At 51.2% G+C, this 21252-nt stretch overlaps 1 protein-coding gene across 7 annotated transcripts in view; it reads left to right on the forward strand.

Moving 5' to 3' along the window:
- The first annotated feature begins 3706 nt into the window (after positions 1-3706).
- The window catches only part of RALB (RAS like proto-oncogene B), a 53178-nt gene continuing 35632 nt past the window's right edge, over positions 3707-21252 (forward strand). Inside the window, exon 1 of one of the 7 annotated variants that reach the window (XM_017891977.1) lies at positions 3707-3778. The gene's annotated coding sequence lies outside the window, so the exon portion shown is untranslated. Of the gene's footprint in view, positions 3779-14678; positions 14910-15273; positions 15663-21252 lie in introns of those variants that run through there. The other 6 variants (XM_017891979.1, XM_017891975.1, XM_017891976.1 and 3 more) reach the window with 6 other exon arrangements.

The raw sequence follows: 21252 nt of genomic DNA on the forward strand, positions 1-21252 counted from the left end.
GGAGGGGTGGTAGGCAGCTGTGCCCTCCTCTAAGAGGTCGAGGGGCTGTCGGGCCAGGCTGAGGAGGACAGAGGCTGCAGAACCCCAGGGAGTCTCAGCTCTCCAGCCCAGGTGCAGCTGCCCCTTGGGCAGATAGCCTGGAACACATCCGCTCATTAGTGGCCTACCCAGGCAGCTGGCTGAGTGCCTGTCCCCGAAGGCCTCCCTGAGCTCAGAGGCTCCCCAGCCCTGGCACTGAGGGTGCAATCCCAGAGCTGCTTTCCCAGGCTCGTTGCACAGGCAGGTGCAGCCCAGGTGTCTGACAACTTTGGCTCCAGCGTCATGGCCTCCACATCTAAGACCTTGTGGGACACCCAGGAGTTTTGAGCTCAGCAGTGAGCTTGGAGCCTGAGCTTGGGTTGCAGAATCCAAAAATCAATTAATGTGGGGCTTCAGGGGAAATCTGTCTGACCGGTGGTTTGGTAAAATCTTCAATCACTGTGAGACAGAAGATGTGTGCTGCATGCTATGGCTAGGGCATGCGTGGCTGCAGTTGCTGCCAAATAGGAAGGGCCCCGGCAGTGCCTCCATCCCACAGCCCTGCCTTTCTTCCCAAGTGCAGTGTGGGTGTCTTGGATCAAGGGGCTCTCTAGGCAGTTCTGCTTCCTCCATAGTCCTCCAGGCCCCCTTTCCTTGAAGACTAAGCAACTAGCCCTATGGCAGTCAGTTCTAAGGGAGAGGGGCCTGAAGTGTCAGCAAGAGTCAGAGCCAGGCACCCGGCAGAGCCGTGAGGGGCAGAGGCAATGGTGATGGGAGCCAGTGAGACCAGAGCATGTGTCAAATCTCCCCTCTGATTATTTTGGAATAAGTGCAGTGAGCTGGAGTTGGAAGTGTTCCCAAATTGCAATCATCTGGGGTCTTCGTCTGTCTCTTCTCTTCGGGTTAGTTTGGCAGTGGATGTGAGGGAGGTGCTCTTCATCAGTCACTGGGCTCATGAATGGTCCTCATTTCCCGAATCCTTCTGCATCATTCTCTGAATTCAGCAGGGGCATGTCTCCCTGGGCTGATGGGTGGGGCTCCAAGTGCATCTGGCTGCAGCAGTCCGGGAGGGGGCCCAAGCTGCATGCAGATCTCAAGTGGGTCTCAGAGAAAGACACACAGGCCCCACATACATGTGCACACACACACACGGGCATGAACATGGGTACGAAGCATGTGTGCTCCACACACTGACTTCACTGGGAACACTGACCCCAGCTGCAGAGAGACCAGAGCAAGGGCTAAGGGAGGCCGCGTGAAGGAGCGCTCAGCCCTGGGAGGGCGCCTGGGAGGAGAAGTGAGTCATTGACCAGTGGCCACGGGGGGTTCACCTTGCTGAGCTATCTCTGGAGCCTGAGGTCACAGGGTCTCTCACGCTGGCCCCTCAAGTTCCTGGGAAGGGTTTTGACAGGGAAGTTGTCCACAAGCGCTTTCCCTCCCTGGAACACTGCCTAGCCTGCTCAGAAATGTCCCATGTCCATGGCAGGCTTGGTGTTCCTCCTGCCATTCTAGGCTTTCTGCTGCCCCTCCCGTCCCCTCCCCTCCCCTCCCCTCCCCTCCTCTTCTCTTTTTTTTCTTTCTTTTCTTTTCTTTTTAAAAATAGAGATAGGATCTCTTTATATTTTCCAAACTGGTCTCAAACTTCTGGGCTCAAGAAATCCTCCCACCTTGGCCTCCCAAAGTGCTGGGATTACAGGTGTGAGTCACCGTGCCCAGTAATTTGTGTAAGTACACCTCGGACTCTCTACTAAACCGCCTAGTCTTGCCAGTCACTTCCTGGGCTTTCCTGCCTCCCGGCCTTCCTTTAACTCAGTCCCCGCTGCCTGGAATGCTCTAGTTCTCTCTGTCTGTCCCTCTTTTGTGTTTGTCACAATCCTCATTGTTTTTTAAGCCCACTCAAGTTCCACCTCTCCCAGGAAACATCGGGGGCCTACTTTAGTCAAAGAAGACTCTTAGCTCTGAAGTTCTGAAGTTCTCTTCCCCCGAGACTTCAGTTTCCTTACCTGTAAAAATGAGACAATACCATGTCATGGTTTGTTGTGAACATTCCCTGTGATGACCTTCATAACAGTGGCCAGCACACAGTAGATGCTCAGTGAAATCCTCATTCCTTTCCTGCTCTACACCAGGCACAAAAATACAGATGTGAGATGCAGCCCCTGGCCTTTCGGGAGGGAGCAGGGCTGGGGTGGAGGAGGCCTGGGCAAGGGGTTCCATACCTACCCAGGGAAGGGAAGGGATGGCAGGAAGCTTTTGAGAGGACCTGCCACTGGGCTGGGTTTGAAGGACAGTTAGAGGCCTTCGGGAGCACCTGAGGAGCAGGAGTATGGTGAGGCAGTGGGACAGGAGGAGGACAGGCTGGGAGGATGGGAGCCGGGTGGTGGGAGAAGCTGGGTGCTGGGCACTGTTGGGGGCAGCGGGAGAGAAGACGAGAGCCTGGACTTTATGAAGAGGTGAGGAAGTCACTGAAGGAGTTGAGGGTGGGGGCAACAAGTGGGAGAGGCTGAGCCAGGAGAGGCGGTTCAGTGGCCTGCAAGGGTGGGTGGGGACCAGTGGAAGGCAGCCCTGACTCAGGCTTAGTCAGAGATCCTGGTCCCAGGTCCCCTGCCCCCTCCCCGCCGCAGCATCACAGCGCCCTTCCTGGAATAAAAGGTGGAAAATGCGAGTTTGCTGTTTGGGGCTGCCCTTGAACTTGCCCGGGCAGGGAGGGTGACAGCCCTTCCTGAAGGCCGCCCATGTCCAGGCCCTGCTCAGTCTCCATCTCCTTGCACCACGGTGGTAACCAAGCTCCCCACCCTGACACCTGGCTTGCCTTTCCTGGGGCGGTTTCTCCCTAAGAGACTTTGCTCCTCTGTTCAGCCTCTGCTATTTGCACAGCCCCTCAGCTGAGTCAGTTTCAAGTGAGCAGAGCGCACAGGGGCTTTGAACACCAACCACGCGGGGCCGGGGAGGAGGGCAGGGAGGAGGAGGGCGGCAAAGGCAGCCACACTCTCCACATGTTTCTCTGGATGCCCCCACTCCTCCAGGCACCTCGTGAGGGTCTGTTTTGGTCCCTGTTGTGCCCTGATCCCCAGCACCATGCCTGGGGAACGGTTAAATGGATGCTTATCAAACACCAGGGTCACTGTCTCCAAGTCCCAGGTGTATAGCAGGTGCCCAATACCTGTCTCCACCTTGGATGCCCCTCCCTCACCACAGTAGTCTAATTGCCCAGGATGTGGGGCAGGGGCAGAGCGACAAGGGTCAGGGAGATGACTCTCTCCACCTTCCCCTCCGCAAGGCCTTCTGCCGGAGTCTCACTGTGTCCTCCTCCGTGCATTCCGAGAGGTGAGCGAGACTGGGAGTGTGGGCTCAGGTGACCTACGACTGTTGGTGGGGGATGGGGCAGTCAGGAGGGGCGTGGCCTCCACTCCATGCCTCTGAAATGTGCTGGCCTGGATCTGGAAATTGCTCATTTTTCTTACCACTGAGCTTGGCAGAGATTGGGGAATTTCTGGAGGGAGGGGGATCCTGGAAGGAAACCACCACCGTGGGACCTGTTGTTCCCCAGAAGCCCAAACACAAAGAGAGGATGCAGTGGAGGTGGTGCTGCAGAGGGGGCTGTTTTTTCCCTTAAGAACAAGCGCCTCATGTCGGAAAAAGGAAGGCCGTTATCCTTTCATCTCGTTTTTTCCCTCCAACCCCGGGTCTGTGTGTGGGATTTCAGCAGCGGGAGAGCGGGTGGCAGGAGGAGGTCTCTGCACGAAACAGCGGCAGTCAGGTGGGTGCCCTCCCTCCGTGTGGATTGCCCTTCGAAGCCCCACAGTGACCTTGTGACTTGCCTGTTGTTATCCTCATTTGCCAAATGAAGCTCAGAGAGGTAAACAGACTTGCCTGGGGTCACACAGCATGTACTCATGGAGCTGCTATTTCTCCCCCCCCCCACCCCTTTTTTTTTTAATGAGACAAGGTCTCCTTCTGTCACCCAGGCTGGAGTGCAGTGGCGTGATCTTGGTTCACTGCAACCTCCACCTCCCAGATTCAAGTGGTCCTCCCACCTCAGCCTCCTGAGCAGCTGGGACTACAGGTGCATGCCACCACATCTGGCTTTTTTTTTTGTATTTTGTAGAGACAGGGTTTCACCATGTTGCTCAGGCTGGCTGAGCAGCCTGGGCTCAAGGATCCCCCTGTCTTGGCCTCGCAAATTGCTGGGATCACAGGTGTGAGCCACTGCACCTGGCAGGAGCTGCTATTTGAATCCATGTCTCTGTGGCACCAAAGTCATGTTGAAGCTTCCCCCTGGATGGGAAGAATGGCAGGCCTACACAGACCTACTATCCCCAGTCTTGTTCTAGATCATTCCAGGCCTTCCCTCCATCAGAGCTTGCTGTTTCCATGACCTCCTGGGTGTCTTCCCTGTCATGTCTTCTCCTGCATGTGCTGCTGAGTCAGTGTGAGGTTGGCTTCTGGGCACCTGGGTGAGTGTGTGAGGACTTCGGGAGACAGCATCTTGTGGGATTTCAGGCTGCCACCCACTCAGCCTTTGGGTGGACAGAGAGAGCTGGGTTTGGGGGGACAGGAAGCCTATTGCTAGGAACTGGGAACAGGAGCAAAGTCGGTGCCTACAGCTGGAAAGGAGGCAGCAGTCACAAGGACCCCAGATCCACTGTCACAGGGTATGCGTTTGTCCTTAGTCCTGTGGGAGCTGATGGGCAGGTTAACTTGGATGCACCAGCAGAAAGCCACAAGGCTGAGACTGCCCAGTGGCGAGAATCATGCAACATGTGTCTGGCCCCCTGCCTCCCACTCCCCCAGAAGGGCTCATCCTTGAGCCTGCCCAAGGGGAGAACAGGAGTGGCCCTGGCTGTAAATAATCCCCAAGAGCCACAAGGCCCAAGGTCCCCTGCAGGAAGAGAAACAGCCTGTTTGCCTCCTAAGAGCCAGAAGACAAGGGGTGAAAGATCAGGAGAGAATCTAGTTCACAAGGTGAACATCCATGGAGTGCCTGCTATGAGCGGGGCTCAAAGGTGTGTGGATCCAAAGAGGAAGGAAACAGCCCCCTCACACCCTTAGGATGGCTGCTATTAAAAGAGCAGAGAGGGCCAGGCACGGTGGCTCATGCTTGTAATCCCAGCACTTTCGGAGGTCACGGTGGGTGGATCACCTGAGGTCAGGAGTTTGAGACCAGCCTGGCCAACACAGCAAAAACCCACTGCTACTAAAAATATAAAAATTAGCTGGGCTTGGTGGTGTGCACCTGTAATGCCAGCTACTTGGGAGTCTGAGGCAGGAGAATCACTTGAACCCAGGAGGCGGAGGTTGCAGTGACTGAGATCATGCCATTGTACTCCGGCCTGGGCAACAAGAGCAAAACTCCAACTGGAAAAAAGAAAAAAAAAAAAAGCAGAGAAGGGCAACTGTTGGAGGACATGGAGAAACTGGAACCTTTGTGCACTGCGGGTGGGAATGTGTAATGGTGCAGTTGCTATGGAAAACAGTATGATGGTTCCTCAAAAAATGAAGCAGAATTAACATAAGATCTGGCAGTTCAACTTCTAAGTGTATACCCGACAGAATTGAAAACAGGGTCTCAGAGATATTTGCAAACCCACATTCACAGCAACATTCTCACGATAGGCCAGAGGCGGAAGCGACCCGTGTCCATGGGCAGGTGAGTGGATAAACAGAGTATGGTACACGCGATGGAATGATTCCTCAGCTTCAACAAGGAAGGAAGGACAGGCCATGACATAGGTGAACCTTGAGGACATTATGCTAAGTGGAATAAGCCAGTCATGAAAGGACAAATACTATATGATTCCACTGTTACCCGGTACCTGGAGTAGTTAAATTCACAGAGACAGAAAGTTAATTGGTGGTTGCCAGGGGCTGGGGGCACAGGAGGGAAGGGGAGTGAGTGTTTAATGGGTGTAGAGTTTAGAGTTCTAGGGGTGGATGGTGGTGATGGCTGCACGACACTGGGAATTTTCTTCATACCACTGAACTATACACTTAACAGCTAAGATAGTGACTTTTATGTCATGTATATTTTACCACAATTAAAAATAATTTTAGGCCGGGCGCAGTGGCTCACACCTGTAATCCCAGCACTTTGGGATGCTGAGGTGGGCAGATTACAAGGGCAGGAGATCGAGACCATCCTGGCTAACATGGTGAAATGCTGTCTCTACTAAAAATACAAAAACAAAATTAGCCGGGTGTGGTGGTGGGCACCTATTGTCCCTGCTACTTAGGAGGCTGAGGTGGGAGAATGGCGTGCATGAGGGAGGCAGAGCTTGCAGTGAGCCAAGATCCCACCATTGCACTCCAGCCTGGGCAACAGAGCAAGACTCTGTCTCAAATAATAATAATAATAATTTAAAAATTAAAACAAAAAATAAAGTGGCCTGGTGTAGTGGCTCATGCCTGTAATCCCAGCACTGTGGGAGGCCGAGGTAGGAGGATCACTTGAGGCCATGAGTTTGAGACTAGCCTGGGCAACACAGCAAGACCCCATTTGTTTTTTTAAAAAGTAAATAAAACAATAAAGAAAATAGACAGGGACTAACTGGCTCTCAGGGGCCAAATTGGCATGGAGCCCTTGGCATTGTATTATGTAATCTTCCCATCAACCTCTGTGAGAGAGCTCCCTTCGTTCTGATGCAGAAACTGAGGCTCAGAGACATGACTTTTTTCCCCCAAGGCTTTCACTGGTCTTTATGTCTTAGGTGAGCACTGATTCGGTGCATTGTGCTGGGTTATAACATTGGCACTCCGCCTACCAGGGCTTCTGATTTCAGCTGGGAGCCCTCATGCACTCAAAACAACAGAAGAGGAAAGGGCCATGTAATTGGTTGTGAACATGTGTGGACAGATCAGGGAGGCCTGAGTCATCAAGAAGGCTTCTAAGAGGAGGAAGTGGGAGAAGTCCAGAGGCTATGGCTGGGCCACCAGTCTTGCCCCAGCCCTTACCAGGACTCTGCTGGGTGGGAACAGGCTGTGTGGGATTCCTCAGGAGAAGGGCACATGCCCCTGGAGCCATGGGGAGGAGCAGGGCCTGGGGAGCACCTCCTTCCATCCTCCTGGTGCAGGAGAGCTGCCACACACTGCCTCATTGGAGTCCCCAGCTGTCCTCACTGGGGGACTTTTCGTACCTGGGAAGGGAGTCCCTCTGTCTGAGAGCTGTTTCTTGGGCCTGCCACTCTGGCCTCCCCTCTCAGCAGCTGGGGGATTTGACGCTGTTGGTGGGTGTGGGCCCCTGAGATTTGCCCACCTGGAGATTCCTGGGCTTGGGTAGGGTTGTCAGATTTTGCAAATAAAAATACATGCCCAGTTAAATTTGAATTTCAGATATAATTTCAGATTTCATTCTTCATATAAGTATGGCCCCTGTATTGCGTCGGTATTTTATGTGGCAACTCTAGTCTTAGGGTTGTGTCCACTAGAGAAGGGGTACCAGATGATGCTCTGGGTGTTCCAGGACCTGCTGACCCTAGACAGGAACAGGGCCTGCCACAGACATTGGTTGTATTAGTCTGTTCTCACACTGCTATAAAGAACTACCCGAGACTGGGTAATTTATGAAGAAAAGAGGTTTAATTGACTCGCAGTTCCACAGGCTGTACAGGAACTATGGCTGGGGAGGCCTCGGAAAACTTACAATCATGGCAGGAGGTAAAGGGGAAGCAGGCACATCTTCACATGGCAACAGGAGAGAGAGAGAAAAGGGGGGAAGAGCCACACACTTGCAAACAACCAGATCTTGTGAGAACTCATTATCATGAGAACAGCAAGGGGGAAATCTGGGCCCATGATTCAATCACCTCCTGCCAGATTCCAACCCCAAATTGGAGATTGCAATTCCACGTGAGATTTGGGTGGGGACACAGAGCCAAATCATATAACTGGACATCCCCAATGGAAAACGGGGAATCGCCCTTTGATCCCCAACCCAGAGATGTGCATTTTAATGGCTTGGTAGTCTTACCTCCTGGTGGAGCTAGGGTCTGGGGCCTTCTCAGGTATGTCCTTTTACCCCCCACACCACCCCCATTCCTCGAACCTCTGACCCTTTGGCCTTGCCCTGTTCTCTGGAGCAGATGCAGGAAAGGAATGGGGCCGTCTATAACCAAAGCCACAATTTAAAAAATGCTGCTCATAAAAATTCACCAGGGTAGGGTTTGGCATTTGTGGGTGGGACAGGGTGACAGAGGCTGCATGGGGCTTTGCTGAGGGGCCAGTCCCAGTCCTGGGGTGGCCCATGGCGCTGCCCCTCCTGAAGGCTGGAGGAGGAAGGAGGATGGGCTTGGGAGACAGAGGGGCATCCACTTTCCCTTTGAAGTATACCCCACCCCCCCATCCTAGAATCAGCCTGCAGCAGTAAGCGGTGACTAAAGGGCCCCGAGGCTTCTGTAACCTCTTGACTCTCTGAGACCCGGGATCTCCTCTGTGAAGTGAAGATTGCTGTGAGGGCCCAGGAGAGCGCAGCTGAACGTCTAACAGAGCCAAGCCTGCCACCAACATCCTTTCCTTCCTCCTCCCCCTTCCTAACTCAGGTCTTCATGTCCTCTTTGTCTGTCTGTCCAGCCGTCCAGAGCTGGCTGGCTGCTAGCATCATGTGCATCTGCAGATCAGGGGCCAAGGACCTGGATCCGCCTGGGTGCGGTCAGCATGTAGGATGGGTGGGCTGCAGGTGTGGCTGTGGTTCTCCAGGGTGCTCTGACATTTAAAGGGCAGCAGAGGTCACGGGGAGTCTGAAGGAGAGCCTGTGGCTGAGTGCAGTCCCCGCTGCGTCTGTTGTTGAGGCGGCATCCAGGGAAGCCTTGTGAAGCTATCAAGAGGACAGCTTAGCTGGGGAGGGAGGGAGGGGGCCAAGCAGGGTCCTGTCATGTTCTTGGATGAGGTTGGCTTCCTGGTAGGCTGCAAATCATATTTCACTTTGGAAAGAGCTCAGTGCAGAATCTAGACACTTGAATCTCATTTTCTGTCACAATGGAGTGCTTTGCAGCTGTCACCCCGTGGCGGCTTTTATCTGGTTACCTGGAGGTCGGTACCAGATCTGCAGCGGTTGTTCCTGTGCAGGTTGTGGAAAGCAGAGCATGCGTCTGCGGGAAGAGGGAAGGGGGAGGACACGAGCGGGCATGCAGTTGGGATGAGCAATAGTGAGGAAGGCGCATGTCTCAGTTGCAAGACAGATTTGACTTCATTTTTGGGAGATAACTCTGTGTAAACTATGACGGCAGAAAGACAAGCCCAGCTAATTAAATAATTTAAAATTGAAATTGAAATGCATGGGTTTTTTTCCTAATGTGTTTCCCAAGTAGACTTGTTCCTGTTGGAAGATGAAAGCTTCTTCTTTAGTGAATGACTTGGGCCTCTGACTTTCTAAGAGAGCAATTCCCAGGAACATCTGGTGAGTGCCTGCTGGTTGGCTGGGATGTAGAGACCGCCTTGAGAGATGGTGATGGGGAAAGAGAAGCCCTCAATACCACGCTTAGGGAAAAGTGGTTTTTAAAGTCCCTCGTAAGTCTGTTATAGTGGCAATGACTAAACAGAGAAACAGAGTCAAGTTTTTGAATATGTTTGGGGATCAGTAAAGGGCAAGAGCTTTTTTTGGTAGCTGCCTGCAAAAGGCTGCAAGGAAAGGAAGGCTCGGGGCTACTGCTCAGGCTCTCCACCGAGGGTTCACGTGACGCATTGTCCTTACCTGGTGCTTTGCGTGAGAACTCAGGAGTCTGAGCTTTTTTTGGATGCGGGGTAGATCCCTCCATCCTAGTGATGTGAATTAAAGGTCTTAGGTCCTCCCCTGAAGACCTCCCATGGCCTAGAACTTCAGGTTTTCATCAAGTGCCCAGGAAGGAGTGGGAATGGAGCTGTAACTAGCCATTTATTCCTGCACGTGAATCAGCCTGTGCAACCTGTGCCTGAGAACAGGACCAGACAGCAGGAAGTGAGGCGAGAACATCTGGGCACCGAGGGGTGGTGAAACACAGATGGGAAAGCTGAGAAAGGACTGAGGGCGAGCTCCTCTTGCTGTGGCCGCTCGGAATAGCGTCTGTCCAGAGCCATCAGCAGATGAGAATGGCTGTTCCCCCGTCTGTAGATTGGCAGCCTTTTTTCTTTTCTAATTGATGCGGTCAACAAAGATCAGATGCCCACAGGGATGCCCACAGAAGCTTGCCGGGCCTCTTTCTAATAATACTATCTATGTATACACGCCTGCCAGCTCATGGAAGCAAGTCTCTACTGCTGGCTGATGTTCTGGGAAATTCATACCCTCCCCCGTTTCCTTCCTGGCTTCTGAGTACCCATGTCCCTGGTGTCAAAGCGCCTCTGGGGATCTAAACTTCAAACCTTGCCTCTGGTTCCTCTGGGGTTTAGAGGAAGACTGTTCTGTTTGGTTTTCAGCTCTGTTCAGCTCTCTTGCTCCCTTCCTCCTGCAATCTCTCCAAATCTGTGATCTGAGAGCTGATTACCCTCTCTAGCCCTCTGGACCCCACTGTGTGGGGACCCCCGGAACAGGGTCCTAACCTTGGTTCCACATCCACCCCTCACAGCCCAATCTCCCCACCACAGCCGGAGTAATTTTGTTTTCTTTTTTTCTGACAGCTTCTTGCTCTGTTGTCCAGGCTAGAGTGCAGTGGCATGATCTCAGCTCATTGCAACCTCTGCCTCCTGGGCTCAGCCTCCACCTCCTGGACTCAACCTCCTACCTCAGCCTCCCTGGTAGCTGGGACCACAGGTGTGCACCACTGTCTGCCTAATTTTTAAATTTTTTATAGAAATGGGGTCTCGCCATGTTGCCCAGGCTGGTCTTGAACTCCTGACCCCGAGATTTGCCCTCCTTGGCCTCTCAGAGTGCTGGGATTATAGGCATAATCCATGCCTGACCCAGAGTGAACCAAAATCAAAGCATGTCAGCCTCCTGGCTTGAACCTCATGTTAGTCCTTTTTTTTTTTTTTTTTGAGATGGAGTCTTGCTCTGTCGCCCAGGCTGGAGTGCAGTGGTATGATCTTGGCTCACTGCAACCTCTGCCTCCTGGGTTCAAGCAATTCTCTGTCTCAGCCTCGCGAGTAGCTGGGATTACAGGCATCCGCCACCACGCTTGCCTAATTTTTTTGTATTTTTAGTGGAGATGGGGTTTCACCATGTTGGCCAGGCTGGTCTCGGACTCCTGACCTCATGATCCACCTACCTTGGCCTCCCAAAGTGCTGTGATTACAGGCCTGAGCCACTGGTCTTATACTGGCCTCTCCTCGCCCATCCGTGTTAGTCCATTTTGTGTCGCTATAAAGAAATACCTGAGACTGGGTAATTGATAAAAGAGGCTTAATTATTAATTAACTCATGTTTCTGCAGGCTGTACAGGAGGCATAGCACTGGCATCTGCTCCTGGGGAGGCTTCAGGAAGCTTCCAGTCATGGTGGAAGGCATAGTGGGAGCAGGTGCATCACATACTGAGAGCGGGGATAAGAATAGGCGGGGAGGTGCCACGCACTCTTAAACAACAGCCCTCATGTGAGCTCAGAGCAAGAATTCACTCACTGCCAAGGGGCTAGCACTAAGCCATTCATGAGGGATCTGCCCCCGTGATCAAAACACACCCCCACCAGGCCCTGCCTCCAACAGTGGGGATTACATTTCAACATGAGATTTGGAGGGGACACATGTCCAAACCATATCAAACCTCTTCAACAGTTTCCATCACACTAGGAGTAAATTTCAAACTCCTCCATATAAGCGAGAAGCCCCTGCATCATCTGGCTCTTGCCCTGTGTGACTCACTTTCCCCTGCTCACGGTTCCAGGCCTCCTGGCCATTCTCAGCAGTACCAAGCTTTCTTCTGCCTCAGAACTTTGCACAGGCCTATGCCTCTGCCTGAAATACTCTCCTGACCTTCCTCCCACCCCCAACTTTTGCCAAGATTGATTTTTCTCATCCTTGAGGTCCTAGCTTAAATGTCACCTCCCAAGAGAGATCTTTTTTGACCACCCAGTCTAAAATAATTTGTAATGACGTAATTTGTAATTATCGGGGTGCTTGTCTGTTTACTGGCCTCTTCTCAGTCCTTTTGTCCGAGTTGTTCACCTTGCATCAGTCAGAGCAGGCTAAGCTACGTGCAGTAACAAACAATTCCCACATCGTAGTGTCTTCAAACCATAAGGGCTTATTTTTCAGTCATTCTAAATGTCCATCGCAGGTTGGCAGGGGGCCTGTGCTCATTCTAGAAACCCTGGCTGATGGAGCAGTCACATTTCATAACATTCTCAGTAGCCATACCAAGGACAAGAGAGCTCTGGAGGGTCTTATACTGGCAATTAACTTCTCCAGCCTAAAAATGATTTATGTGTCATTTCTGCTCACAAGTGATCAGTTAGAGCTAGTCACATGGCTCCACCCAACTACAGGGTTAGGAAGTTCCCAGTGCTCAGAAGAGAGGAGTAGAAATGTTTGTCACACAGCACTAAAGACTCCCACAGTAATCAGTAAGTAGAAGGATGGAGTGTCTACAATGCTTTTTCTATGGCTGCAGTTATTTAGAGCATCCTTAAGGAGTCCTGCTTGGGATCTTGTATTCCTGCTGCTCAAGCCCCTGGCTCTGCTGGGAGTCAGAGTTCTGGCAGGAAAACTCAGCCGACAAGAGGTCCCCTGAGACCTGGAATGAGCCATCTTAGAGGCAGCCGAGGCTGGTGGCTTCTTGGTGCCCTTCTCCTGTTGGGACACGTTTCCCCTATTGGTGTCCCGTATGATACTGCCCCACCAAAAGGGTCCTGCCACTCCTGTCTGACTCTACCACACAGCTCAGGGTCTGGCATATCCAGGGTCTGAACAGATGATCCTGCTGGAGAAGTCCCAGTTGGACCCCTCCGAATTCTAAGCAGGCAGAGAATGAATGCAGCATTTCTCAGAAAGCCCCATGCATCCTGTTACCAATGCAAAGGAATGGCACTTCAGCACCCCAGGAAAGGTGGGGAAACCTCCTGCAGCTGCTGTGGGTCCTGGGGGCTGGGGGCAGGTGGGAACAGGAGAATCCCGGCCTGTGACCTGATTTCTGACCCTGTTCCCTCAACTACAGTACCCTTTTCACTTGGGTAGGCCGCCGCAGCTGCTCTCCTCTCTATACTTGCGTTTGACAAAGGGTACCACCACAGCAGGCCCTTTCCACCAGGCTGCACACGGTCACACTTGATACAGATGGGTTTTGGGAGATAAGGCTGTGCCAGGTTGGTGATCATTCACTTGACTGTACATCGTGGCCTCTGGTGGCAATCACTGTGTAAGCTCATATTCGTGAGTCACTCACCAAGTTCCTACCACTGTGCTGAGAGCTCTACGTGGACTTTCATGTACATCTTCATACCTATAGCGTGGAGGTGCTGCTATTGGGCAGTTGGTGAAACTAAAGCCCACAGAAGTAGTTTCCTAATTAAGTAACTGCTAGTCATAAGGTAGAGCCCTCCTTTAATCCTATGCTTCCAGACTCCAAACCTGTGCACTTAATTGTTACTCTGTAAGAAAAGGTTTGGGTCTGATTCCTCTTCTAGGCTATAAATACTAGGGAGCTTCCTCTTTGAGAAGCCTCCTACCCCATCTCCTTACTGTACTTAGCAAAGTGTCTATCATACAATTAGCACTCAATAAAAGTTTTAAATGTGAATGAGAATGGTAAAAACAGAATACTTAAAACAGTAGGCTAACACTAGGATATTCTTCTGATTGCACTTTTTTTGTTAAGTTGGTCGCTTAAGACTAAGGTAAAGCTTCTGTGCTTTTTGATATAGATGCTGATGGAGGGACTGGATCTGGTAGATACATAGCAATCTAATCATGGCCCAAAGTCTCCAGTATAGTACATACACATGCGTCCTAACTTATCATGATCAACAATGAAATAATTAATTACACTGTGCTAGCAGCCATGGATATCATATTGCATAAGACATAGCTCTCTTCCTTAGAGATAAGAGAGGCGGACATTTAAACTGTTAGTTGCGATGCCTTGTGACTCGCATGAGGTCGCACGGTCACAAAACCTGTGTAGGCGGAGGTGGTTAGGAAGGAAAAATCCACCAAGATGAAGTTGTATTGGATACGAAATCACACGTTCCCGGGTTTTGGCAGGAGAAAACCTGTTGGCTGGGAGCTTGACCACTGCATTTCCAGACTCGAGGCTGTGGCTGGGGTGGGATTCTGGCCTTTGTAGGCGGCCTGGGTCCTGTCACCGCGATGCACTCAGTAACCCCATTACTGCTAATGGGATGTCATCAGCGAAGCGAGTGTTGGCGGCAGGTGGAGTCCCGCCCCAGGACCCTCTGGCGGCGTCCCCATTGCCGCGCTCAAGCACTCTTCGCCGCCTCGTAATTTTCTTCTGTTTCTGTATGATCAGGTCTGTCCTTCGCTTTTGCTTTCTATTACTTCGTCCTGGCCCTGGCCTGAATCCCACAACTGGCGCCCCCACCTTTCCCGCCCGCACCCGCCCTCAGTACCGGCGGGCAGCTCCTCCACTGCCGCAGGGTTAAGAGCTCCGTGTCGGCGGGGGCAAAGAGGGAAACAGAGGGGGGCGGGGCAGGCGCGCCGGGTCCGCCCCCCCTGCCTGAGGCAGCTTCTCATTGGCGAAACCTCATCCCCGGCCGCCCGCTGCTTGGAAAACCCGCCTCGGATTGGCTGACAGCCCCTCGACGGGCGTGGCTTCCGAGGAGAGGGCAAGAACGGAAGCGAAGGCGCGCTCTCGAGAGGAGGGGTTGCCTAGGCGACGCCGGGGGCGCGCTCGGGGGGGGGGTGGGAAAGCGAGCCGGGCTACTCAATGACAAATCGGCGTAGGACCGCTGGGGTCCGGCCCCGGGAGGGGGCGGGGCGCGTTTAAGAGCGGCTGGCCGGGTGCGGACGGCGGAGGCGGCTGGACTGGTCCTTGGTAAGACCGCGGTGCCCGCGGGCTTCGGGCGGGGTGGGGCGCGGGCTGGGGAGTGGGGTACGCCGCGCGCCCGCAGCGTCTTGCTCCCTCCGTGCCGGGCTGTGACCGGGCAGCGGCAGGACACGTCGCGTCCCGAGGCCGGCGGAGGGCAACGCCCCGGCAGCGGCCCCACTCCGCTCCAGGGGGCTCCCTGGGGGAGTCTCGGCCTCCCGGGCTGCCTGGGGCTGAGGAAGCGGGGGCGGCCTCCGCCTCTCCCTTGTCGCCGCGGTTCCTTCACTATCCCGCAGATGGCTCTGCTTCTACTTCCTGCCGCGGGCCTCCCGCCCGGGACCGTCCACTTCCTCAGTCCTCCGGCTGCAGCTTGGGCAGGGTCAGGGCTGGGAAGTGTTGCAAAAACTTACTGCCCTCGGAACTTGCTCGCGCCGTGAACTGGGCGGTGTTCCTGAAGGGCTTGGGTTTGCTGGTTTTGTTTTGGTCCTGTCTAGCAAATGAGCATAAAGTTATTTCTCCCTCAGCCTCCTCCCCTTTCCTTTCTGATAGGGGCCAGCGGCGAAAGGGCTTCTAAGGGGAAGCGCCTGGACGGGGCATCGTCGCCCCGGTTTTCGCCACCTGTGGGGGTGTGAGGTTATCCGCGCTCGGTGCAGGGCTACGGGGCGCGGAGCTTGTTGCGTCCACACTGCTTGCGTGAGCAGTGTCCTCTCTGTGCTCGTTTCCAACGAGAAACGTTGGAACTTCGGTGGGTGTTCTTATCAGGTGAGTCTTCTGGAGAGAAGTGCTTGTGCCTGGTGGACTGAGTGAATTGGCCGTGGAAGAGACTTGGCTGATTGCTCATCTGGGTTAACTGTGACTCGCCTTCAGCTCTTGTAGAACAGTGCACTTTCTGCTCTGTCCTGGTTTTCTAACCGCATTTCTTCTGAAGTTTTGGGGATGGATGGTGGGCACGGAGTATCAGAGGGGATAGTGAATCTTTTAGAGGTGTCAGTGACTGATGTTCAAAGCAGAGCCATAAGATGGTTGGATGTCAAAGCTCAGAACAGGTCAAGGCTCAGAAATGGGGCGACCATGAAAGGTAGCACTGCATATTGGGAAAAACAGGAGGGGTGAGTTTGAAGACCTAGGTTTGATGCAGGTTCTGAGAGTTTACCAGTGTTGTGATGTGGAGCACGGTCTTTCCGCCTGTGAGCTCCAGAGTCAACAACTGTAGAAGGGTGATGATAGTTATCCTAATTGTTAGGATTAAACGAAATGGGAACAGGGGAGAAGAAGGCCAGGGAGACATATTTTTGGTGCGTGGTTTTAGGTGTCAGCCGGTCTGCTTTATTCTGACCATATCTGGGGCTTTCCTTCCTTGCCCATTCACATTGCTTCCCGTTGGAAACAGCGCTCTTTTCGGAGATCTCAGCCAGATTTCCCTCTGCCCGAGGAGTAGAACATTTTCCCAGGATTGTCTGTGGAAAATAGTGTAAGTTATTAGCTATCTTTTGGGAACTTGGGACCTAGACCATAAGGATAGAGAAACATGATTTAGAGTCTTTCACGGCATATGAAAAGATTTTGGTAGAAAATGAGAGTAGGAAAGTTCTAAATTCTTGCCTTGGCTGAAAATGGCTTGAGATTCCATGAAAATTTTAAGCAGCCTGGAGCATTGACATAATCTTTTTCTTTTTTTTTTTTTTTTTTTTTTTTTTTGCCGAAGGCAGGGGAGGCCGGGGGACGGCGAGCGGGGAAGCGGGATCTTGCGCTCTTTCCCAGGCTGGTGTGGAGTGGTGCGATCACTGCTCACTGCAGCCCGGACCTCCCAGGCTCAGGTGATTCTCCCACCTCAGCCTCCCGAGTAGCTGGTACTACAGGCTTGCGCCACCATACCAAGCTAATTTTTATAGTTTTTGTAGAGATGGGGTTTCACCGTGTTGCCCAGGCTGGTCTCGGACTCCTGGGCTCAAGCCATCCTCCCACCTTGGCCTCCCAGAGTGCTGGGGATCACAGGCGTGAGCCACCCCGTCTGGCAGGCATAATCCTTTGTTCCAATTCACATGACCTACTATACCTCTTTGCATTTAGTTACTAAATTCTTACCCCCCTCATGTAATTTATGGAAGTTAGAAACATCATTAGACATCTTTCTTGAAAGCTAAATTTGGAGACAACATAACAACTAGAGTGGGAAGAGATCTAGGTGAACTCTGTAGTTTTCCAGTGTAACTTGTCTCCAGATGGTATACCGGAGTCCCACTTTTCATTGGCTCTAGTTACTGCTAACCAGCCCCTGCTCTAGACATGCAAGACGCTTTTTTGTTTGTTTTTTTAAATGAATGCATGTTGTTCTGAATGTTAGCGCAAAGAGAGCCGAGCACAGAGGAAAAGGAACTCTTCCCTCATCACACGGTGGAGTACATAAGGAGGAGAGAAACTTACACTTACTGAGTGTCAGCTGTCTGTTTGGCACAGATCCACTGATCCAAGCCATACCAGTTAAATACATGGCTTTGGAGATTTGACCATGGGCTGTCTTCTGTAGCTCTTCAGTTCTTTTGGTAGCTAGGAATATAAATATTGGTGTATGTGTACACATATTCTTAGATATTCCAAAAAGCAGAGGGGCCAGTAGGCAAGAGGGGTAATGAGCCTTGGATGGGTGACAGTGGAAAGAAAGATGAAGAAGATGTGGAAGTGAGTGTCAAAGAGGGACGGTATTGCTTACTACAGCAATTGAAAAATTCTAACCAGGTCTCAATTTCAAGTTTGTCACTTTAAAAAAAGTCGCTGCTTATAATTTTCTTTAGTGTTCTCTTGGCTGTTTTTGTTTTTGTTGTTGTTGGTGGTGGTGGTGGCTAGCTGTTTTTTAGTTGAAATCTAAATGCGGAAAAAGGTGCCATTAATTGATAATTGCCAATATATTGTTTTCATTGTTGCTTTTGTCAGTGCTTTGTGGGCATTTTATATATAGCATTGTTCCAAGCTATGTAATTTTACTGAGTATACGGCATGAGTTGAAGGAAATTTAGTAGTTTGGTCCTGCGCGTCTGGCTGCCTATAGTTTGCCCACATTTTGAATGAGTTTTCTGGGCTGCATAACAAATTTCCCCCAACTTAGCAGCTTAAAACAACAGACATTTATGATCTCACACAGTTTCTCAAGTTCTGGAATCTGGGGACAGCTTGACTGGGTGCTTCTGGCTCCCTTCTGAGGTTGCAGTCATCTGAAGCTCGACCGGGACCAGAGGATCTGTTTCCAAAATGGCAGACTCACATGGCTGTTGGCTGGAGGCCTCAGTTCTACACCTTGTGGGCCTCTCCACAGGGCTTTTCACAGCATGGCTTTTCTCCCCAGAGAAAGTGATCTGAGGGTGTTGGGGAGAGGGGGAGAGAGGGAGAGAGGGAGAGAATGAATATGATAATGATCAAGATGGAAGCAGCAGTATATTGGTGTCTGATGTGGTTTTGCTGTGTCCCCACCCAAATCTCACCTTGACTGTAATCCCCATAATCCCCTCATGTTGTGGGAGGGACTCGGTGGGAGGTAATTGAATCATGGGGGCAGTTTCCCCCATTCTCTTCTCCTGATAGTGAGCTCTCACATCATCTGATGGTTTTACAAGCATCTGGCATTTCCCCTGCTGGCACTCATTCTCTCCCCTGCTGCCCTGTGAAGTGGTGCCTTCTGCCATGGTTGTAAGTTTTCTGAGGCCTCCCCAGCCCTGTGGAACTGTGAGTCAATTGAACCCCTTTCCTTTATAAATTACCCAGTCTCGGATATTTCTTCATAGCAGCGTGAGAACAGACTAATCCAGTGTCTAATCTTGGAGATGGCATACTATCGCTTCTACCAGCATTCAGACCAGACCAGGTACAATGTGGGAAAGAACTACAGGAGGGGAGGTCAGGGCTCATCAGTATTCTTGGAGGCTAGCCACCACAGCTTTTTTAAGGTTTAGTCCAAACATCTTTGAGAAAATCTTTCTTTCAGATGTTTACTGAAGTATACTTTAGGAGATGGAAACACAGCTGGGGTCTTTACTATTCTAGAAGCTTTAATATTATATGTGAAACTTTTATGTTCTTTCTTCTGGTTCTTTGTCAGGTGCTGGAATTAGCCAAGTTTGCAGTAGCTTTGGAAATTAGAAATTCAGATCTTGCTGGTTCCTAAACAAAAAGGAACGTCTGAAGTTTTTTCTTTTACCGCAAAACAAGTTGGTAAAAAAATATTGACAGAGTGATCTCCTTTGATGAATGGCTTAAAGTTAGTCATTCATTATCTGTGCGTTCTTAAAAATAAAACTCATTGGCAAAGTAGCTGATAAATTTTGGAGAACCTAAACCCTCTTACTCTTCCCCATTATTTGAAAACTTTGGATACTGCTTGTTTGCCTAGCAGTTCTTCAGCCCTCTTTTGAGACCCTCGTACATTTTCATTATCCACCTGGATAGAAGGGCACTATTCTTTTAGCTCCCGATGAAATCTTCCTGAAGTGCCTACAGGTAGAAGAGTTTCTGAATCCTGAGCCTGAGCCTGGCTAAATGACCTCTAAGTCCCTTTCATCTCTAAAAATTTTATGATCCTGATATTTTTTATAATGAATATCCTTTGAGTTGTGCATATTTATAACAAAAGATTTCATTAATCATGTTAAATTTCAACCACAGAAGACAAGCTTTTCTGAGAATGGCTTTTGTTCTTCCCAATCCAGTTGAAGGTTGTTAGAGTCACTGTTAGGCAGAGTTGAAAAGTCAGCACTATTTGCACTTCCTCTGCTTCCTATTTTTGGCCCCTTTCCCATCCTCTGCCCTAATTTATGAGCCAGTATCTTTCTTTTCTTTCATTCTACTTTCCTTGTAATCTTCCTCCTTCCTCCCACAGGAAGGATTGGTGGTCAGTCCTTTACTGCTGATAGCTGATCCTATTGTGAGGAATGAATTTTAGCCAATGGGATACGTCTAGTAATACTTGCATGGCAAGCCTTTTAAACATCTCAAATTGTATGTGTTCACTTAGTAAACACTGCCGTTTTTTAACATCTTAAGTAGGTCTAAAATTTAGTCACTTTCCTCATGGGCATTGTCATCTCCTTAGTCCCCACCATGTTGCTGGCCTGGCCTGGTGCATACCCACATCTGCTCTTGACCCCTCTGTTATTCTACTCTGTAGCCACAATTACCTTTTCAACGCTCAAGCCTAATTATGTTACCCATTTACTTGAAATACTTCAATGGCTTTCCAGTGCTTTCAAAGGTCCCAGATCCCAAAACTTGGCCTACACTAGGGTCTTGAATGATCCCACCCTTCCTTTCCTCCTCAGTGTCATCTTGTACTGGGCTCCGCTTTTCTCTCTGATGCAGATAGCTGTGAAGGTCTTTCTCCAGTTTCTTGACTAGACTTTGCTTCCTCTTGCTTCAGGCCTTCCTGAATACAGTGTGTGTGTGTGTACGTACGTATGTGTGCATCAGGGTGGGGGGGATATGGGAGGAGTCCTAGGTAGGAAAGCACTTGGCACGTTCACAGGGCTGGAAGAAGGCAAGGAAAAGGCCACGGAGGCCATGGCCAGTGGAAGGTTTAGCTGCTGCTCATGGTGAGCCTTTAAAGAGTGTTAAGCACAGTGTCATGTGCAGTGTTAGAAGCTTCATTGGAAGGGCTGTGTGGAGAACAGATTGAAGAGGGGCTGGAGTGGCAGTGAGGGGTCACTTAGGAAGCTGGGGCTGTTGAGTGGATGGTGGCAGAGAAGATGGAAGAAGTGCATGGATTTGAAATGTATGTTGGAGATGGAATCCGTAGAATTGGTGATGAATTGAGCTGGGGAGAGGCAATGGGAGTTAAGAATGACTTCCAGGTCATTGGTAACGATAGGGATACTAGTAGTGACTTCGGTAGCTACTAAACGGGGGATAGTGAAGGAGCAGATGTTAAGGGGGAAGAATGAAGAATTCTATTTTGGGAATAAGTTGAGAATCTTGTGGCAGCCCAGTGGGCAGGGGCAGCAGCAAGGCTGTGAGCCTGGGGGCCAGGAGAGTGGGCAGGGCTGCATCCTCAGGTTTGTAAGTTGTCTGTATAGCCACTGGGCTGTATGTGGTCACCTGGGAAGAGAGTGCAGATGAGGAGGGAGCAAGACTGAACTCTGAGAAATGCTGCCATCTAGAGGGGGAGGAGGAATGCCTGGCAAGTGGCGCCGAGAAAGGCCCCAGAGAGCCACCTGGGAAGCGCTCAGCCTGTGGGAGACTGTGGGCTGTGGAAGCCAGGAGGGATGGCTTCAGGAGGGGGACGCTGGAAGGGGCCCTATACCGGCCTGCTGCGGGCCTTCCCTTTCCAGGCAGCATTTTATCACTCTTGCTACCTGCTCATTTTAAAGAG

Source organism: Rhinopithecus bieti, unplaced genomic scaffold, assembly GCF_001698545.2.
Source record: "Rhinopithecus bieti isolate Rb0 unplaced genomic scaffold, ASM169854v2 scaffold_19969, whole genome shotgun sequence".
Classification (NCBI taxonomy): Eukaryota; Metazoa; Chordata; class Mammalia; order Primates; family Cercopithecidae; genus Rhinopithecus; species Rhinopithecus bieti.